At 37.3% G+C, this 18215-nt stretch overlaps 1 protein-coding gene and 1 pseudogene across 1 annotated transcript in view; one reads left to right on the top strand and one right to left on the bottom strand.

Moving 5' to 3' along the window:
* The window catches only part of TRIM69 (tripartite motif containing 69), a 60846-nt gene that overhangs the window by 7041 nt on the left and 35590 nt on the right, over window positions 1-18215 (top strand). The gene's annotated exons all lie outside the window — the stretch shown is intronic.
* On the bottom strand, window positions 2954-6451 carry LOC119530916 (annotated as a pseudogene).

Here is an 18215-nt window from a genome sequence, read left to right as displayed (position 1 = left end):
CCCTTTTCTTCAATTTTTTTGAAGAGTTTGTTCAGAATTGGGAGTTAAGTCTTCTCAGAGTGTTTGTTAAAATTCCCCGGTGAAGCCGTCTGGTCCTGGGCTTTTTCTTTTTGGGAGGTTTCTGATAACTGATTCAACCTCTTTACTAATAATTAGTTTGTTGAGATCTTCTATTTCTTCTTGAGTCAATGTAGGCAGTTTGTATGTTTCTAAGAATCTGTCCATTTCATCTAGACTATCTAATTTATTGGCACACATTTGTTCATAGTGTCCTCTCATAGTCCTTTTTATTTCAGCAGGTCAGTAATAATGTCCCCCTTTTCATTTTTTGTTATTTGTATCCTCTCTCTTTTTTTCTCTGTCAGTTCACCTAAAAGTTTGTCTATTTTATTGATCTTTTCAAAGAATCAACTTTTGTTTTTTGATTCACTTCATTGGTTTTTATTGTTTGTTTTCTATTTCATTTATCTCTGCTCCCATCTTTGTTATTTCTTCCTTCTGCTCACTTTGGGTTTAGTTTGCCCTTCTTTTCTATTTTTTTCCATTTTTGAGGTTAAGTCTCTAATTTGAAGTCTTTCTTGTTTTTTAATGTAAGCATTTAGAGCTATAAATTTGCCTCTCATCACTGCTTTCTGCTGCATTCCATAAGTTTTCCATAAGTTTTTTTTTGCAATTTAAGCCACTGAATATGAATTTATTAAACAGTTAAAAAATGAGAGAAGCCTGTTTTTTGTGAAACAGACCTGACAATAAGAGTCCTTCATCCCCCAATCCAAAATATAAAAAGGAAACAAAACAAAAAGGCCCCATGCTATGCTTATACATTGATATAAGCTATTAACATCGTAAACAAAATTAAGGTGAAGTTAACAATACTGTTACACTATTTTTCACAGTAATACAGATTTAGTCAGATGCTCCCATGTTTAGACAGTCAAAATAATTTACGGATGGTGAAAATGTACAGTTTCGACAAGTTTCTCTTATATTAGCTAAGTCAACTATATCATAGCTGATTTTGACAATACCAAGACTAGAATCTATTATCAGCCTCTGAGAGGGGTGAAACAAATCTACAGTGGCAGAGCTCCACACTAACTCAGTATTATTGTCTACCATTCTCATATATTCATATTACAATTTTAATATAACTGGTCCAATTTGATTTTACATTCTGTGAAATTAACTCTTGATGTTGTGAACTCTTCTGAATCCATAATACCATTAAACATGCTGAATTGGTAATCTTCAGAAATGCAAAATTAGGCAAGTTATCAGGACACCAGGTACACAATACTTGATAAATTGGGTAATTTTAAGTTTAAAATTTGACTTAACAATGAAATGCTATTTTTAAGTCACTTTTTAATGTTCAATTAAAAAGGTGAACAAATCAAGAATGAACTGGCAAAAATTTCAGGATAAAATTTCCAGTGGACTTATCAAGAAAATTGTTATCAACTCACTTCTAAAACTAAAAATCAAAGTTCAAGAAACAGTTTCTCTACTAAGAACACTTAAATTGTCTATAAAACGTATATATCTGAATTTTGAAACTCAAAATTTATAATCAAAGGAAGTGTCACCTTTTAAACTGTTAAATATAAATCCTTTCATTTAGACATTTTTTTTTCCTTCTGAAATCTGAGTGTATTTCACTTTTGGGAAAAAAAATCCTGTTACAATTAAATCAACAATTCCCAAATCATTTTTTTTTAACTAAAATCAAGAGCCAATACCATTCTCTATGTTGAACACTATATTTTTAAAATTTTGGATCTCTGTTCACCTCCTGTCATTCCCTAGTTATGTCCAGATTTGAAAGGAACCAGGAGCTTACTGTATACAAACTACTTGATAAAGTCAAGTCATATTACACTTTTTTAAATAAAATTGATAGCATTGTGTTCTTGAGCATCCAACGTATAGGAAAATAAAATGTGAAACTTAAGAAGGAATATAATCAATTCTTCTATTTTTAATATACTTCTATTAGTTGAAAAAGCTGAAATATTCATTCAATATTTCTGCATTTCTAATTTTGCATCCTGAAAAATAAAAACAAAGGGCTCATTCAACATACTCTTTTCCATGTAATCTTGACTTAATGGCTTCTGTTATAGCTTAACATTTTTAACTATTATGAAACAGTGAAGTAGGGTATAACTTTACTTTGTTTTGACAGGGCCTGGCCTGTGTGGGTGTTTACAGAGACTAACAGCATAAGAATCAGCTCATTAAACTGAAATGTAATATTTTTTCAAGACCTTGCATCAAAAGTCTTTTTTTAAAAGGTTTCTCCAGTCCAGGGTTTCTCAACCTTGGCATTGTTGACATGTTGGGCTAGATAATCCTTTGTTGTGGGGGACTGTTCTGTGCATTCTAGTATCTTTAGTAGCATCCCTTGGCTCAACCCACTAGATGCCAATAGCACCCACCAGTCATGACAATCAAAAATGTCTTCAGACATTGACAGATGTTCTCTGGGGGACAAAACCACCGTTGGTTGAGAACTACTGCTGTAGACTAGAAACCACAACATGATTAATAGGTAATGGTGCCCAAGAGTAGAATATCATTAAATATTTATTATTTAACATTTCTATATTGATTTAACATTTTATAATTAATACTAACTACATAAATGGTGTGATAATTAGCAAATTATGAAAGGCCCTGATTAGAGACTATTTATATAGTCTAACTAGGAACACTCCAAACATTCTAAATACAGATCTATGTTTAACGAATCTCCTGATTGATATTAGTGTTCTAAAAATCGCCTTTAGCATGTGTTCTACCACTGTGGATTTCACAATAAAAGAATCTACCACCCTTTCAAACCATGAGTCAGTTGCTAAAGAAGGACGCCTATAATGTCTGCTTTAACATTGGAAACAATGGTGGAGGAAAAAAAATTTAACATAAAAAATCCAAAGTAGTTGTTATACTATTATTCTTCTTTTCTTCTCCTCTTCTTTCTTTTTCTTTTCTCTTATAAATTCCTCGTTACATTCAAAGTCTTACATACCCACACAATCACAATGATCATGGCACTGAAGAGCAGTGGAGCTGAAAATACTATAGAAATTAACATCCCTCTTGAATCAAAATACTGGTGTTTTGAAAATATCCTCCAGTTCATTGCAGCTACTTCATTGATATATTCAGCACAACAGACTAAAATTACTACATATAGAAAATGCCCAATCTGTAGTTTGTAACTTTGGAATGAGAAACAAGTGAGCAGCAGCCAGAGGACATGAAAGAGAGCAAGTCCTATTAGCCATGATTCAGTCCAGTCTGTCTGCGTGATCACGAAAGGAATGCTGACTGGGAATGTTGACTGAGAACAGGGATGGCCTTTCCCTAGCGGAGGTCCATAAATTTTGTATTTTTCAATTCCATTCACTTCAAGGTATTTCCTAATTTCCCTTGTGATTTCCTGTTTAACACACTTGTTGTTTAAGAGCACATTGTTTAATTTCCACATATTTGTCAGTTTTCCATTTCTCTCTTCTGTTATTGATTTCTAGCTTCATTCCCTTATGGTTGGAGAAGACACACTATATGATTTCAGTATTATTGAATCTGAGACATTTTTTGTGACATAACATATGGTCTATCCTGGAGAATTATCCATTTGTACTCGAGGTGAATGTATATTGTGTTGTTGGTGGTGAAGTGTTCTATACATGTCTGTTAGGTCTAGCTTAGAGTATCATTCAAGTCTTGTATTTCCTTATTGATCTTCTGACTAGATGTTCTATCCATTATTGAAAGTGGTGTATTAAAGTCTCCTACTATAACACAGGACCATCAATTACTCCCTTCAAATCTCTTAGTATTTGCTTCATATATTTTGGGGCTCTGCTGTTAGGGGCATATATATTTATAATTGTTACATCTTCTTGCTGAATTGACACATTTATCAGTATATGACCATCTTTGTCCCTCATAACTGTTCTTGACTTAAAGTCTATTTTATCTGATATTAGAATAGCTATGCCAGCTGTCCTTTGGTTACTACTAGCACGATATGTTTTTTCCCCATCATTTTGCTTTGAACCTCCTTGTGTATTTGAATTTAGGGTCAGCATCTTGCAGGCAGCATATAGTTGGATAATGTGCATTTATCCATTCTGCCCATCTCTGCCTTTTGACTGGAGAGTTTAATCGTATACATTTAAAGTCACTACTGATAACATTGAAATCTCTTCTGCCATTTTGCTATGCAGACTTTTTAAGTCTTATATGTTTTTCTGTCCCTCAATTCTTTCATTAATGCCTACTTTTATATTTATTTGATATTTTGTATTGTACCATATTGAGTGCATTCTCTTTTCCATCTGGATATATTTTCCATTCATTTTCCTTGTGAGTACCATGGGGCTAAAATTTAACATCCTAAATATATAATAATCATATTTGGTTTGGTACCAACTTGCCTTCAATAGCATACACATACACTTTTACTATACTCCTTCATCCCCCCACTTTTTTTTGTACTGTTTATCACTTATATCTTTGTACATTGTTTGTCCCAAACCATAGATTTATCATTACCTTTTTTTTTAATCATCATTTTATTGAGATACATTCACATACCACGCAGTCATACAAAACAAATCGTACTTTCGATTGTTTACAGTACCATTACATAGTTGTACATTCATCACCTAAATCAATCCCTGACACCTTCATTAGCACACACACAAAAATAACAAGAATAATAATTAGAGTGAAAAAGAGCAATTGAAGTAAACTGGGTACCTTTGTCTGTTTGTTTCCTTCCCCTATTTTTCTACTCATCCATCCATAAACTAGACAAAGTGGAGTGTGGTCCTTATGGCTTTCCCAATCCCATTGTCACCCCTCATAAGCTACATTTTTATACAACTGTCTTCGAGATTCATGGGTTCTGGGTTGTAGTTTGATAGTTTCAGGTATCCACCACCAGCTACCCCAATTCTTTAGAACCTAAAAAGGGTTGTCTAAAGTGTGCGTAAGAGTGCCCTCCAGAGTGACCTCTCGGCTCGTTTTGGAATCTCTCTGCCACTGAAGCTTATTTCATTTCCTTTCACATCCCCCTTTTGGTCAAGAAGATGTTCTCCGTCCCACGATGCCGGGTCTACATTCCTCCCCGGGAGTTATATTCTACGTTGCCAGGGAGATTCACTCCCCTGGGTGTCTGATCCCACGTAGAGGGGAGGGCAGTGATTTCACCTTTCAAGTTGGCTTAGCCAGAGAGAGAGGGCCACATCTGAGCAACAAAGAGGCATTCAGGAGGAGACTCTTAGGCACAAATATAGGGAGGCCTAGCCTCTCCTTTGCAGCAACCGTCTTCCCAAGGGTAAAACTTATGGTAGAGGGCTCAACCCATCAAACCACCAGTTCCCTATGTCTGTGGTCATGTTAGCAACCATGGAGGTGGGTTAGGCGAATACCCCTGCATTCTCCACAGGCTCCTCAAGGGGGCACTACATCTTTTTTTTTTCCTTGTTTTTCTTTCTTTCTTTTTTTTTTTTTTAACTTTCCCTTCTTTTTTTTTTTCAAAGAATAAAAAAATAATAATCAACATTTATTGAGTGTGTATGATATGTCAGGTACAATGCTGAAAGCTTTACATAAATTATCTCACTATGAATTGAAAGTAGAATTTGATTTCTGTGCCCTATCCTTTTTTCACTTAACAGTATATCCTGGAAATCACACCATATCAGTGTGTAAAGATCTTCCTTATTTATACAGCTCTTTCTTTTCTACAACTGCATAGTATTCCATTGTATGTATGTACTATAGCTTACTCAACCAATCTCTTCCGTTTGGGCATTTGGGTAGTTTTCAGTATTTTGCCATTACAAATGCTGCAATGAATAACTTCAGGTGTAACTATACATTATATTGCTATAGCAGTATCTTTAAGGTAAATTCTAGAAGTGGGATTGCTTGGTTGAAGGATAAATACATATATATTTTTGTTAGGTATTGCCAAATTCTCTCCTCAACTCAATAGGGGTTATATCATTTTGTATTTTCACCAGCCTGTGAATTCTTTTTTTTTTAAATGATAAAATGAGTTTTTGATGGATGAAGGAGTAAATAAAAGAAGGAATGATCGTTATCAGATACTCCTTGCTCCTAAAGAGCCCAATCATAAATGCTTAGTTTTTTTTTAATTACAGAAGGTTTTCAGAAAAATCATCCAGAAAATACAGTGCTGCCACATACGTACCCTCCACTTAGCATGGTGCCTTTATTTTGATTGATGAAACAATATTTTTACAATTGTACTATTAACTATAGTTCATAGTTTACATTATGGTTCACTGTGTTGTATTTTGATTCTAGTAATATATATATATATATAAAACCTAAAATTTCCCATTTTCGCCACATACAAATATATAATTCAATGGTGTTAATTACATTCCCAATGTTCTGCTCCCATCATGACCATTCATTACCAAAACTTTTCCATCATCCCAAAGAGAAACTCTACACCAATTAAGCATTAACTCCCCATTCCCTATCCCCACCCCAGTCCCTGATAAATGAATTGTAGTTTCTGCCTCTATGAACTTGCTTATTCTAATTATTCCATATCAATGAGCTCAAACAATGACTGTCCTTTTGTGTCTGGATTATTTCACTCCACATAATGTCTTCAAGGTTCATCCATGTTGTCACATGTATCAAAATTTCTGGCCTTTTCATAGCTGAATAGTATTCCATTGTTGGTATATACTACATTTTGTTAATCTATTTATCTCTTGATGAACCACTTGGGTTGCTTCCATCTTTTGGCAATTGTGAATAATGCTTCCATGAACAAGGGTGTGCAAATATCTGTTCAAGTCCCTACCTTCAATTTTCTAGGTATACCTAGAAGTGGGAAGGCTGATGATTCTATACTTTCTGAGGAACTGCCAAACTGTTTTCCATAGTGCCAGCACCATTTTACATTTCCACCAACAATGAGTGAGTGCCCCTGTTTCTCCACATCATCTCCAACACTTGTTATTCTCCATTTTTTTTTTTGTATTGGTAGCTGTTTTAGTGGGTGTGAAATGGTATCTCATTGTGGTTTGGATATGCATTTCCCTATTGGCTAACAGTGTTGAAAATATTTTCATTTGCTTTTGTGGGCATTTGTATACCTTCTTTGGGAAAATGTCCACACAAGTCTTTTGTACATTTTTTAATTGAGTTGTTTGTCTTTTTGTTGTTGAATTGTAGGATTTCTTTAAATATTCAGGATATTAAATCCTTATTGGACATGTGGTTTCCAAATATTTTCTCCAATTCTGTAGCTTTCTTTTTACTTTCATGATGAAGTCCTTTGATGCATAACTTTTTAATTTTGTTGAAGTACCATTTATCTATTTTTTCTTTTGTTGCTTGTGCTTCTGGTGAAAAGTCTAAAAAATTCATTGCCTAATACAGGCCCTGAAGATGCTTCCCTATGTTTTATTCAACAAGTTTTATCATTTTGGTTCTCATATTTAGCCCTTTGATCCATTTTGAGTTGATTTTTGTATATTATATGAGGTAAGGGTCCACCTTCATCCTTTTGCATATGGAGATCCAGTTTTCCCAGCATCATTTCTCAGACAGATTATTCTTTCCCCATTGAGTGGACTTGGCACCCTTGTCAAAAATCAGTTGGCCATAGATGTAAGGGTTTATTTCTGAACTCTCTATTCTATTCCATTCATCTATATGTCTGCCCTTGTTTCAGTACCGTGCTGTTTTGAGTACTGTACCTTTGTAATAAGTTTTTTATTTTAAAATTACTTTATTTATCAAATAAAAAATATTTCCAGACAAAACAAAGCAAAGCAATGGGAAAAACAAATATCCTGAAATAACTTCATTCCTAGGGTTCATTAATTTTCTTTTGGTAAGGTAGGAGCATATTGGAAGGAATGTAATAAGTTTTAAAATAAGGAAGTGTGAGTCCTCCAACTTCTTTCTTTCTTTTCAATATGTTTTTGGCTATTTGGAGCCCCATACCCTTTCAAATAAATTTGATGATTGACTTTCCCTTTCTGCAAAGAAGGCTGTTAGAATTTTGATTAGGATTGCATTGAGTCTGTAAATCACTCTAGGTAGAATTGACATCTTAACAATATTTAGTCTTCCAACTCAAGAACACAGAAAGCCTTTCCATTTATTTAGGTCTTGTTTGATTTTGTTTAGCAATGTTTTGTAGCTTTCTGTGTACAAGTCCTTTACATTCTTGGTTAAATTTATTCCTAGATGTTTTATTCTTTTATTTGCTATTGTAAATGGAATTTTCTTCTTGATTTCCTCTTCAGATTGTTCATTACTTTTGTATAGAAACACTACTGATTTTTGTGTATTAACCTCAAACCCCACCAGTTTGCTAAATTCATTTATTAGCTCTGGTAGCTTTGTTGTGAATTTATCCCATAACTTTTTTTTTTTTATCATCATTTTATTGAGATATATTCACATACCACGCAGACATACAAAACAAATCGTACTTTCGATTGTTTACAGTACCATTACATAGTTGTACATTCATCACCTAAATCAATCCCTGATACCTTCATTAGCACACACACAAAAATAACAAGAATAATAATTAGAGTGAAAAAGAGCAATTGAAGTAAAAAAGAACACTGGGTACCTTTGTCTGTTTGTTTCCTTCCCCTACTTTTCTACACATCCATCCATAAACTAGACAAAGTGGAGTTTGGTCCTTATGGCTTTCCCAATCCCATTGTCACCCCTCATAAGCTACATTTTTATACAACTGTCTTTGAGATTCATGGGTTCTGGGTTGTAGTTTGATAGTTCCAGGTATCCACCACCAACTACCCCAATTCTTTAGAACCTAAAAAGGGTTGTCTAAAGTGTGCATAAGAGTGCCCACCAGAGTGATCTCTTGGCTCGTTTTGGAATCTCTCTGCCACTGAAGCTTATTTCATTTCCTTTCACATCCCCCTTTTGGTCAAGAAGATGTTCTCCATCCCACGATGCCGGGTCTACATTCCTCCCCGGGAGTCATATTCCACGTTGCCAGGGAGATTCACTCCCCTGGGTGTCTGATCCCACGTAGGGGGGAAGGCAGTGATTTCACCTTTCAAGTTGGCTTAGCCAGAGAGAGAGGGCCACATCTGAGCAACAAAGAGGCATTCAGGAGGAGACTCTTAGGCACAAATATAGGGAGGCCTAGCCTCTCCTTTGCAGCAACCGTCTTCCCAAGGGTAAAACTTATGGTAGAGGGCTCAACCCATCAAAACACCAGTCCCCTATGTCTGTGGTGATGTTAGCAACCATGGAGGTGGGGTAGGCGAATACCCCTGCATTCTCCACAGGCTCCTCCAGGGGGCACTACATCTTTTTTTTTTTCCTTGTTTTTCTTTTTTTTTTTTTTTTTTAAACTTTCCCTTCTTTTTTAAATCAACTGTATGAAAAAAAAGTTAAAAAGAAAACAAACATACAATAAAAGAACATTTCAAAGAGACCATAACAAGGGAGTAAGAAAAAGACAACTAACCTAAGATAACTGCTTAACTTCCAACATGTTCCTACTTTACCCCAAGAAAGTCACATAATATAGCAACATTTCAGTGAACTTGTTCCTACTACATCCATCAGAAATTAACAGACCATAGTCATTTCTGGGCATCCCCAGAACGTTAAATAGCTTATCTGTTCTTCTTGGATTATTGTTCCCCCTTCCTTAATTGCTCTCTACTGCTAGTTCCCCTACATTCTACATTATAAACCATTTGTTTTACATTTTCAAAGTTCACATTAGTGGTAGCATATAATATTTCTCTTTTTGTGCCTGGCTTATTTCGCTCAGCATTATGTCTTCAAGGTTCATCCATGTTGTCATATGTTTCACGAGATTGTTCCTTCTTACTGCCGCGTAGTATTCCATCGTGTGTATATACCACATTTTATTTATCCACTCATCTGTTGAAGGACATTTGGGTTGTTTCCATCTCTTGGCAATTGTGAATAATGCTGCTATGAACATTGGGGTGCAGATATCTGTTCGTGTCACTGCTTTCCGATCTTCCGGGTATATACCGAGAATTGCAATCGCTGGATCGAATGGTAGCTCTATATCTAGTTTTCTAAGGAACTGCCAGACTGACTTCCAGAGTGGCTGAACCATTATACAGTCCCACCAACAATGAATAAGAGTTCCAATTTCTCCACATCCCCTCCAGCATTTGTAGTTTCCTGTTTGTTTAATGGCAGCCATTCTAACCAGTGTTAGATGGTATCTCATTGTGGTTTTAATTTGCATCTCTCTAATAGCTAGTGAAGCTGAACATTTTTTCATGTGTTTCTTGGCCATTTGTATTTCCTCTTCAGAGAACTGTCTTTTCATATCTTTTGCCCATTTTATAATTGGGCTGTCTGTACTATTGTCATTGAGTTGTAGGATTTCTTTGTATATGCAAGATATCAGTCTTTTGTCAGATACATGGTTTCCGAAAATTTTTTCCCATTGAGTTGGCTGCCTCTTTACCTTTTTGACAAATTCCTTTGAGGTGCAGAAACTTCTAAGCTTGAGGAGTTCCCATTTATCTATTTTCTCTTTTGTTGCTTGTGCTTTGGGTGTAAAGTCTTGGAAGTGGCCGCCTAATACAAGGTCTTGAAGATGTTTTCCTACGTTATATTCTAGGAGTTTTATGGTACTTTCTTTTATATTGAGATCTTTGGTCCATTTTGAGTTAATTTTTGTGTAGGGGGTGAGGTAGGGGTCCTCTTTCATTCTTTTGGATATGGATATCCAACTCTCCCAGCCCCATTTGTTGAAAAGACCATTATGGCTCAGTTCAGTGACTTTGGGGCCTTATCAAAGATCAGTCGGCCATAGATCTGAGGGTCTATCTCTGAATTCTCAATTCGGTTCCATTGATCTATATGTCTATCTTTGTGCCAGTACTATGCTGTTTTGGCAACTGTGGCTTTATAATAAGCTTCAAAGTCAGGGAGTGTAAGTCCTCCCACTTCGTTTTTCTTTTTTAGAGTGTCTTTAGCAATTCGAGGCATCTTCCCTTTCCAAATAAATTTGATAACTAGCTTTTCCAAGTCTGCAAAGTAGGTTGTTGGAATTTTGATTGGGATTGCATTGAATCTGTAGATGAGTTTGGGTAGAATTGACATCTTAATGACATTTAGCCTTCCTATCCATGAACATGGAATATTTTTCCATCTTTTAAGGTCCCCTTCTATTTCTTTTAGTAGAGTTATGTAGTTTTCTTTGTATAGGTCTTTTACATCTTTGGTTAAGTTGATTCCTAGGTACTTGATTTTTTTAGTTGCTATTGAAAAATGGTATCTTTTTCTTGAGTGTCTCTTCAGTTTATTCATTTCTAGCATATAGAAACACTACTGACTTATGTGCATTAATCTTGTATCCCACTACTTTGCTAAATTTGTTTATTAGCTCTAGTAGCTGTATCGTCGATTTCTCAGGGTTTTCTAGATATAAGATCATATCATCTGCAAACAATGACAGTTTTACTTCTTCTTTTCCAATTTGGATGCCTTTTATTTCTTTGTCTTGCCGGATTGCCCTGGCTAGCACTTCCAGCACAATGTTGTATAACAGTGGTGACAGTGGGCATCCTTGTCTTGTTCCTGATCTTAGAGGGAAGGCTTTCAGTCTCTCACCATTGAGTACTATGCTGGCTGTGGGTTTTTCATATATGCTCTTTATCATGTTGAGGAAGTTTCCTTCAATTCCTACCTTTTGAAGTGTTTTGATCAAAAAGGGATGTTGGATTTTGTCAAATGCTTTTTCAGCATCTATTGAGATGATCAATTGATTTTTCCCTTTCGAGTTTTTAATGTGTTGTAATACATTGATTGATTTTCTTATGTTGAACCATCCTTGCATGCCTGGAATGAACCCCACTTGGTCATGGTGTATGATTTTTTTAATGTGTCTTTGGATTCGATTTGCAAGTATTTTGTTGAGGATTTTTGCATCTATATCCATTAGGGAGATTGGCCGGTAGTTTTCCTTTTTTGTAGCATCTTTGCCTGGTTTTGGTATTAGATTGATGTTAGCTTCATAAAATGAGTTAGGTAGTGTTCCATTTTCTTCAATGTTTTGAAAGAGTTTGAGTAAGATTGGTGTCTGTTCTTTCTGGAAAGTTTGGTAGAATTCCTCTATGAAGCCATCTGGCCCTGGGCATTTATTTGTGGGAAGATTTTTGATGACTGATTGGATCTCTTTGCTTGTGATGGGTTGGTTGAGGTCTTCTATTTCTTCTCTGGTCAGTCTAGGTTGTTCATATGTTTCCAGGAAATTGTCCATTTCTTCTACATCATCCAGTTTGTTGCCATACAGTTGTTCATAATATCCTCTTATAATTTTTTTAATTTCTTCAGGATCTGCAGTTATGTCACCTTTTTCATTCATTATTTTGTTTATATGGGTCTTCTCTCTTTTTGATTTTGTCAGTCTAGCTAGGGGCTTGTCAATCTTGTTGATCTTCTCAAAGAACCAACTTTTGGTGATATTTATCCTCTCTATTGTTTTTTTGTTCTCTATGTCATTTATTTCTGCTTTAATCCTTGTTATTTCTTTTCTTCTACTTGGTTTGGGATTGGTTTGCTGTTCATTTTCTAGCTTCTTCAGTTGATCCATTAGTTCTTTGGTTTTGGCTCTTTCTTCCTTTTTAATATATGCGTTTAGTGCTATAAATTTCCCCCTTAGCACTGCTTTTGCTGCATCCCATAGGTTTTGGTATGTTGTGTTCTCATTTTCATTCATCTCTATATATTTAGCAATTTCTCTTGCTATTTCTTCTTTAACCCACTGATTGTTTAGGAGTGTGTTGTTTAACCTCCAGGTATTTGTGAATTTTCTAAGTCTCTGATGGTTATTGACTTCTAATTGTATTCCATTGTGGTCAGAGAATGTGCTTTGAATAATTTCAATCTTTTTAAATTTATTGAGGCTTGTTTTATGTCCCAGCATATGATCTATTCTGGAGAAAGTTCCGTGAGCACTAGAAAAGTATGTGTATCCTGGTGATTTGGGATGTAATGTCCTGTATATGTCTGTTAAATCTAATTCATTTATCAGATTGTTTAGGTTTTCAATTTCCTTATTGGTCTTCTGTCTGGTTGATCTATCTATAGGAGAGAGTGATGTGTTGAAGTCTCCCACAATTATTGTGGAAACATCAATTGCTTCCTTTAGTTTTGCCAGTGTTTCTCTCATGTATTTTGTGGCACCTTGATTGGGTGCATAGACATTTACGATTGTTATTTCTTCTTGCTGAATTGCCCCTTTAATTAGTATGTAGTGGCCTTCTTTGTCTCTCAAAACATCCCTGCATTTGAAGTCTATTTTATCTGAGATTAATATTGCTACACCTGCTTTCTTTTGGCTGTAGCTTGCATGAAATATTTTTTTCCATCCTTTCACTTTCAGTTTCTTTGTGTCCCTGTGTCTAAGATGAGTCTCTTGTATGCAACATATTGATGGTTCATTTTTTTTGATCCATTCTGCGAATCTATATCTTTTAATTGGGGAGTTTAATCCATTTACATTCAATGTTATAACCATGAAGGCATTTCTTGAATCGGCCATCTTATCCTTTGGTTCATGTCTGCCATATTTTTCCCTCTCTCTATTAATATCCTTTATTGTACCCATACTGAATCTCTTTAGTACTGAACCTTTCTCCAAGTCTCTCTGTCCTGTCTTTGTTTCTCTGTTTGTAGGGCTCCCTTTAGTATCTCCAGTAGGGCAGGTCTCTTGTTAGCAAATTCTCTCAGCATTTGTCTGTGAAAAATTTAAGCTCTCCCTCAAATTTGAAGGAGAGCTTTGCTGGATAAAGTATTCTTGGCTGGAAATTTTTCTCACTCAGAATTTTAAATATATCGTGCCACTGCCTTCTCGCATCCATGGTGGCTGCTGAGTAGTCACTACTTAGTCTTATGCTGTTTCCTTTGTATGTGGTGAATTGCTTTTCTCTTGCTGCTTTCAGAACTTGCTCCTTCTCTTCTGTGTTTGACAGTGTGATCAGTATATGTCTCGGAGTGGGTTTATTTGGATTTATTCTATTTGGAGTTCGCTGAGCATTTATGATTTGTGTATTTATGTTGTTTAGAAGATTTGGGAAGTTTTCCCCAACAATTTCTTTGAATACTCTTCCTAGACCTTTACCCTTTTCTTCCCCTTCTGGGACACCAATGAGTCTTATATTTGGACATTTCATATTATCTATCATATCCCTGAGGTCCATTTCGATTTTTTCAAATTTTTTCCCCATTCTTTCTTTTATGCTTTCATTTTCCATTCTGTCATCTTCCAGGTCACTGATTCGTTGTTCACCTTCCTCTAGTCTTGTACTATGAGTGTCCAGAGTCTTTTTAATTTGGTCAACAGTTTCTTTAATTTCCATAAGATCATCCATTTTTTTACTTAGTCTTGCAATGTCTTCTTTATGCTCTTCTAGGGTCTTCTTGATTTCCTTTATATCCCGTACTATGGTCTCATTGTTCATCTTTAGTTCTTTGAGTAGCTGCTCTAGGTGCTGTGTCTCTTCTGGTCTTTTGATTTGGGTGCTTGGGCTTGGGTTATCCATATCGTCTGGTTTTTTCATATGCTTTATAATTTTCTGTTGTTTTTGGCCTCGTGGCATTTGCTGAACTTGATAGGGTTCTTTTAGGGTTTGTAGACCTATTGAAGTCCTTATCTCTAATTTATCAGATCTACAGCTTCGTGGAGTACACTTTCTCTAACTAACCAGCAGGTGGCGTCCACGAGCCACCTGTTCTCCACATGCCAGTTCTCCCCTGCTTAGCCTTTTTGGTGAGTGGGGGAGTGAGTCTTGTGGGGCCCAATTGGTGTACTAAGCTTGCGTGTGTAGTTGGTGTTGCCTGCCCTTTATGTGGGGCGTGTTTCTGGGCAGTCGGGGAGGGGGGGTGGCCCTAACAATCAAATCTCCCTGGTGATCCTAGAGTTTTAAAGCTGCTGCAATAGTCTAATCCTTCAGTTCAGTGCTGCCACAGTTTGTCTCTGCCACTGACCCTCAAGTCCTTGGTATTGGCGTATGGCTCCTGAGACTTGCAAGTGGGCCCCTCTTCCAGGCTGTGCACCCTGGGTCCTCTGTTGAGGGATGACTGTGCTATGTCACAGGTGAGTGCCGTCCCCCCAGGGCAGTTCTGGGCTGCTGGGCTGTGTAGGGAGGCTCCCAGTCTGCTCAAATGATGGCTGAGTGGGGCTTTGTTAATTCACACTGCTCCACCTTCCCAACTCTGGGACAGTCAGCTGAGGTTGCAGGGAAGGCTAATGTCCATGCCCAGTTTTGTGGTGTGTGCCTGTTATTTGAAGCACTTCCGTCACACTGGGTTGTCTGGGGCAGCTCTGGGCTATGGGGCTGGCGATGGGCAGGAGTGTTTCCTGTCCACCAGGATGGTGGCTGTGAGCGGACACCCCCCTTTTCTTGGGAAGTTGTGGTGTTTAGTGAATTTTCTCAGCCACTGGATTATTGCCTTTTGTCTCAGAGCTCTCTTAGTTCTGCTCTTGACTTGACGTGCCCAAATTGAAAGTCTTTGAAGCTTTCTGTATTGGGCTTCTTAGAGTAATTGTTTTCGAACAAGAAAAAAGGATTAAAAAAAAAAAAGGACCCTCCTCAGAGATCTAATGGGTTATTGAAATGCTAAGAGACAAAGCAACCAGGGCCATTAAGGAAAGGTCCACAGGGCAGAGAGATCAGCTTTTCTTCGGGATTTGCATATGCGCCTCAGGGCCTGAGCTCCGCCCTTCCCCTTTCTGTGTTCACCAGAACTCCAAAAATCCTCCGCTTTTATTTTGGAGTTTTTCGTGTTGTTTTTTTTTTTTCTATGCCTGTCTCCTCTCTGCTGGGCTGGCTGCTCTCAGATTCTCTGGTGTCTGGTCTCAGTCTATCTGTGGTTGGAGTTTGGATCAGTAGAATGTGTTTCCGATAAGGGCTGCCACTGCAGTTCTCCCTTCTCCTTCCCGGAGCTGGCAGCCCCTCCTCCTACAGGACTGAGCCTGGCAGGGAGGGGCGCGGGTCCCCTGGCCGCAAAAACTTACAGATTTCGCTGATCTCAGCAGTTCGACATTTTCATGAGTGTTGTATGAAGTATGCCCAAAGACAGATTGCTCTGTGGTGTCCAGTCCACGCAGTTCCTGGCTTTCTACCTACTTTCCTGGAGGAGTAACTAAAACATACAGCTCACCAGTCTGCCATCTTGCCCCGCCTCCTATCATTACCTTTTATGCATTTGCCTTTTAGCACCTGTAGGAAAAAAGAAGTGGAGTTACATACCAAACAATGCAATACAATGGTACTGGCATTTATAATTATCCAAATGGTTACTTTCACAAGAGGTCTTTATTTCCTTATGATGCTTTGGACCACTGTCTAGTGTACTTTCCTTTCAGTCTGAAGAACTCCCTTTAGCACTGCTTGTAGGGCAGGCCTAGTGGTGATGAACTCCCTCAGCTTTTATTTATCTGGGAATATCTTTCTCTCTCCCGTATTTTTGAAAGAGAGTCTCACACCAGATATAAAATTATTGATTGACAGTTGTTTTCTCTCAGCACTCTTAAGTATTTCAACCCACTACCTTCTTGCCTCCATGGTTTCTGATGAAAAATCAGCATTCAATCTAATTGGGACACCCTTATACATAATACGTTGCTTTATGTTGCAACTTTCAGATCACTCTCCTTGCCCCTTTGCATTCAATAGTTCAATAGATCAAAATATTGATGGGGTGTATTTTTCTTCATGTTTATCCAGTGTGCTGTTCTATGGGCTTTGAATATTCCTTCTGCCCCTTTCTTTCTTCTCCTTTTGGGACTCCCATAATGCATATATTGGTATGCTTGATCATGTCCCAGAGGAATCTTAAGGTTTTTTTTTTACTTATATAATTCTTTTTTCTTTCTGCTCCTCAGTCTGACTCATTTCAATTGTCTGATCCTTTCAGACACTTTCAGTGATCTGATTCTTTCTTCTTCCAGCTCCAATCTGCTTTTGAAATTGTCCTGGGAATTTTGCATTTCATAATTATGGTCTTCAACTCCAGTAGTTCTATTTGGTTCCCTTTTAAAATATCTTTTTACTAAAATTCTCATATTGATCATTCATTATTTTCCTGATATCCTTTCTTTCTTTCTCTGTATTTTCCTTCATCTCCTTGAACATTTTTAAGATTTTTTTTGAAGACTTTGTTCACTATGTCCACATTCTGGTCTTCTTCATTGGTGTTCTCTGGATTTTTATCCTCTTCCTTTGGAAGGGCTATCATTTCCTATTTCTTTGCTTATCTTATACTCTTTTGTTGAACACTACATTTTCGTATTTTAAAATGTTAACTCTGGAGGAAGGGCAAGATGGTGGCATAGAGAGGTGTGGAATTTAGTTAGTTTCCTGGAGCAACTAATAAACAACCAGGAACAACTAATAAATAATCTGGAACAACTGCTGGGGGATAACCATGACTGCCCACACATCATACACCAACCTGGACTGAGTGGAAAAGCCAAGATCACAGCATAAAATCTGTAAGTAAAAACTGCAGAACTGTGCTTGGAACCCCTCCTCCCATGGCAGGATGAGTTGCAAAACCTCACTGTGGGAGAAAGCAGCATTCCCAGAGTGGACAAATATAGCTTAGCCCAGCTCCAACTGGGGTTTTAATTAACAAATGTGGACTGCTGAATACAAGCTACATAGACAAACCCCTAACAAGCAGCAAAGTACTCTGAGGTTGCTCCCAGTGGAGAGGAGGTGGGGTTGACAGAAAAAAAAATGTTAATTAAAAAAAAAGAAGGAAAAATATAGAGGCTTTTAGAGACAACTGACCTTAAAGAGACAGAAAACGCCTGTGCCCCAGGAAAGGGAGCCCAGAAGACCAGGTGCTCTCTCTGACCCATGGGTGAAATTGGGGTGCCATGGACTGGCTCTGAAAAGGGCTTTCTTTCCCTTTTTCTCTCTCTCAGCCTGAGTGGCTCAGTGGAGAGAGCCTCAGCCATTTTCAGTTTGCAGCGCTCTGACCCAGACAGGGGTGGAGTTAACAGAGTCAGAGAGACAAAGGAGCTATTCGAATGCAGAAGATAACTCCTTAGGGGGTGTATCTTCCCTAACAGGAAGGAGGTGGGGCCCAGCTCTTTTGCTGGCCTTCCCTTCAGAACTCAGACTCCAGGGCCTGGGGGGAAACAG

Source organism: Choloepus didactylus, chromosome 4, assembly GCF_015220235.1.
Source record: "Choloepus didactylus isolate mChoDid1 chromosome 4, mChoDid1.pri, whole genome shotgun sequence".
Taxonomy (NCBI): domain Eukaryota; kingdom Metazoa; phylum Chordata; class Mammalia; order Pilosa; family Megalonychidae; genus Choloepus; species Choloepus didactylus.
Note: the sequence above shows the minus strand (reverse complement) of the source record. Positions and strands in the feature narration are given on the sequence as shown.